Source organism: Arachis stenosperma, chromosome 10 (assembly GCF_014773155.1).
Source record: "Arachis stenosperma cultivar V10309 chromosome 10, arast.V10309.gnm1.PFL2, whole genome shotgun sequence".
Lineage (NCBI taxonomy): Eukaryota > Viridiplantae > Streptophyta > Magnoliopsida > Fabales > Fabaceae > Arachis > Arachis stenosperma.
The window spans coordinates 119,891,899-119,895,566 of NC_080386.1; positions in this window are offsets into that span (position 1 = coordinate 119,891,899).

The following is a 3,668-nucleotide window of genomic DNA, read 5'->3' on the forward strand; positions in this document are numbered from 1 at the left end:
ACTGATCCTCCCCCAGTGCCTTCTCTTAAGGTGTCGACCTCCTCTGTTCCTCCAGTTACATCTGATCCGGATTGCCAGATTCTGAACCGGGATGATGGAACCGTAGATGCCGTGCCCCTTCAGACTCGTCCTCCTTCTCCTTATACTGATGCTGCCGGGAAAGCTCCCGATCTTTAGCTGATCTTTTTCTGGATATTTTTGTGTAAATATCCCGGTTTGTGGGCTTTTGAACTTTGTTTTGTTTGACACTTCTAGTTGTCTATCTTGCAACTCTTTTTTGAAAAACAAAAAGTAGCTTCTGAGGTTGGTTTTGTGGTGACCTCTTGAAACTTTTATCGTATTATGCATGATATCTGTTGAAATTTTGCTGTTCTGGCCTCTTTAGATTGTTTGCGTGCTTTATCGTTTGTAGCTTGGATCCTTTTGAGGCCGTGCCTGTGGGGGGGGTCCGATTTGTTTCTCGGTTTCCTCACTCTTGTTTGTATTTTTAGCGCCTTATGACCGATTTCTTTATGTTGGTCCCCCTCAAAAGTTATTTTTGTGATCCCTTTTTCTGGGCCTTTACTCGGTCTCTTTCAGAGATTATGTTGATAACTTTTTAGTGGTAGGAGTCCGACTTGGTTATGTCGGTCTCCTTTAAGTTATTTTTCGTAGTCCTCTTTTTTGGATCTTTGTCAGATCTCTTTCAGGGACTACTTGTATAACTTTTTTAATGGTAGAAGTCCGACTTGGTTATGTCGGTCTCCTTTAAGTTATTTCTGTAATCCTCTTTCTTGGATCTTTGTCAGATCTCTTTCGGGAATTACTTTGATAACTTTTTAATGGTAGGAGTCCGATTTGGTTATGTCGGTCTCCTTTAAGTTATTTTTCGTAGTCCTCTTTCTTGGATCTTTGTCAGATCTCTTTCAGGGACTACTTGTATAACTTTTTAGTGGTAGGAGTCCGACTTGGTTATGTCGGTCTCCTTTAAGTTATTTTTTGTAGTCCTCTTTCTTGGATCTTTGTCAGATCTCTTTCAAGGACTACTTTGATAACTTTTTAATTTTGGGCTGACTTTGTTATGTCAGGCCCTTCTAAGTTAAAGTAATCCTCTTTAATAGGGTTGGCCAGACCTCTTTCCAGGGTTTACTTATAACTTGGGTTGACTTGGTCCGACTTCTGGTCGTCGGCCAGTCTTTAAGTAATTATATTAGCTATCCGTAAGACCTCGTCAGGTTCTTTTTTTGGATTGCTTTCGATAACTTCTTACATTATTCTGTGTTCATCTTTGCCGATTTGTAGAAAATGGTTGGCGTCTTTAGATCGTCTTTTGGGTGAATCGCGTTTTCACCTTTATCGGACGATTGTCTTTATCGTGGTCGCGCAGTGAATTTGTTTTTCACTTTCTGCCGACCTGTTGCTTTATAATCGGACGATGAATACTTCAGATTAATGCGTCTTGGAATCTTGTAGAATATCTAAATAAACTTTATTCAAAGAAAAAATGCAAATATATACATGTGGGAATTCCCTTGTTCCTAGGTCTCGACATGGTGCCTCATTAAAAAACTTTTTCAGGAAAAAGAGTGCATCCATTTAGTGAGATCCTTTACCTTTTCTAACTGTAGTACCTTCTTAGGTTACAGGCGTGCCATGATCGAGGAAGCTCCCGTCCATCTAGCTCGGACAGTCTGTAGTAGCCCTTCCCAGTACTTCAATGACTCGGTAAGGTCCTTTTCAGTTTGCTGCCAGCTTTCCTTCTCCGGGTCGAGTTGTTCCAATGTCATTTCTGATTAGGATGAGATCATTCTCTGTGAAACTTCTCGGTACTACCTTTTGATTATATCTGGAGGCCATTCATCGCTTTAGAGCTTCTTCCCTGATCCGAGCTCTTTCTTGGATTTCGGGTAACAAGTCGAGCTCTTCTCTCTGAAGTTAGGAGTTTGCTTGTTCGTTGTAGTGGACTACTCGGGGAGATCCTTCTTTGATTTCTATTGGAATCATTGCCTCCACTCCGTATGCTAGTCGGAATGGTGATTCGTTTGTAGTAGAATGGGGTGTTGTTCGGTATGCCCATAGGACTTGTGGTAGTTCCTCGGCCCAAGCTCCCTTTGCTTCTTGTAGCCTCCGCTTTAATCCGGCCAATATGACTTTGTTGGCCGCTTCGCCTTGTCCATTGGCTTGGGGATGTTCGATAGAGGTGAACTGGTGTTTTATGTTCAAGTCGGCCACTAGTTTTCTGAAGCCTGCCTCTGTAAATTGGGTACCGTTGTCCGTGGTGATGGAGTATGGCACCCCGAATCTCGTAATAATGTTCCTATATAGGAATTTTTGACTTCTTTGAGTGGTGGCGTTGGCCAGGGGTTCTGCCTCGATCCATTTTGTGAAATAGTCTACTCCTACTATGAGGAATTTTACTTGTCCCGATCCCTGTGGGAAGGGTCCGAGTAGGTCGAGTTCCCATTTCGCAAATGGCCAGGGTGAGGTCACGCTGATGAGCTTTTCTAGTGGGGCAATGTGAAAGTTGGCATGCTTCTAGCATGGTGGACATGTCCTTACAAACTCTGTAGCCTCCTTTTGTAGAGTTGGCCAATAGAATCCCGCTCGGAGTACCTTTTCGGTGAGAGCTTGTGCTCCGAGATGATTTCCACAAATGTCACTATGTACTTCCTCCAAGATTTCCTTTGTATTGGAAGTCGGTACGTATTTTAGTAAAGGTGTTGATATCCCTCTTTTGTACAGCGTGTTGTTTATGATAGTGTAGTACTGTGCCTCCCTTTTCAACCTTTTTGCCTCCTTTTCATCTGTAGGGAGTTCTTCTGTTTTGAGGTAGTTTATTATGGGGGTCATCCATCCTTGATCCCGACCTATTATGGCTAGGATTCTTTCTTCTTTCGCTATTGACGGGTTATGTAATACCTCTTGGATGAGGCTTCTGTTGTTGCCCCCTGGTTTGGTGCTGGCTAATTTTGAAAGGGCGTCAGCTCGGGCATTTTGCTCACGAGGTATGTGGTGGATCCTATATTCCCTGAGTTGTCCGAGCTGTTCTTTGGTTTTATCCAAATATTTTTTCATGGTCGGATCTTTGGCTTGGTAGTTTTCTGTTATTTGTGAGGTGATGACTTGTGAGTCACTGTAGATGTTGAGCTTCCGGGCTCCAACCTCCCTAGCCAGCTTTAGACCAGCTAATAGTGCTTCGTATTCTGCCTGGTTGTTTGAGGCCGAGAATCCGAATTTAAGGGAGAGCTCAAGTTGAGTTCCTTGGTTGCTCTCAATTATCACACCCGCACCACTTCCTGTTTTATTCGAGGATCCGTCTACGTATATGTTCCATTCTATGGGGATTTCCGGGATGTCTGTAAATTCTGCGATGAAGTCGGCCAGGTGTTGCGATTTGATTGCTGTACGCGCCTCGTATTGGAGATCGAATTCGGACAACTCGATTGTCCATTGTAGGATTCTTCCTGCTAGATCTATTTTCTGCAATATTCCTTTTATGGGTTGGTTGGTTCGAACTTTAATGGTATGCGCTTGGAAATATGGGCGAAGCTGCCGGGATGTGAGGATCAGAGCATAGGCAATCTTTTCTATTTTCTGGTAGTTCAGCTCGGATCCCTGTAGTGCTTTGCTAATGAAGTAGACGGGTTTTTGTCCATGTTCGTCTTCTCTGACTAGTGCTGAGGCTATTG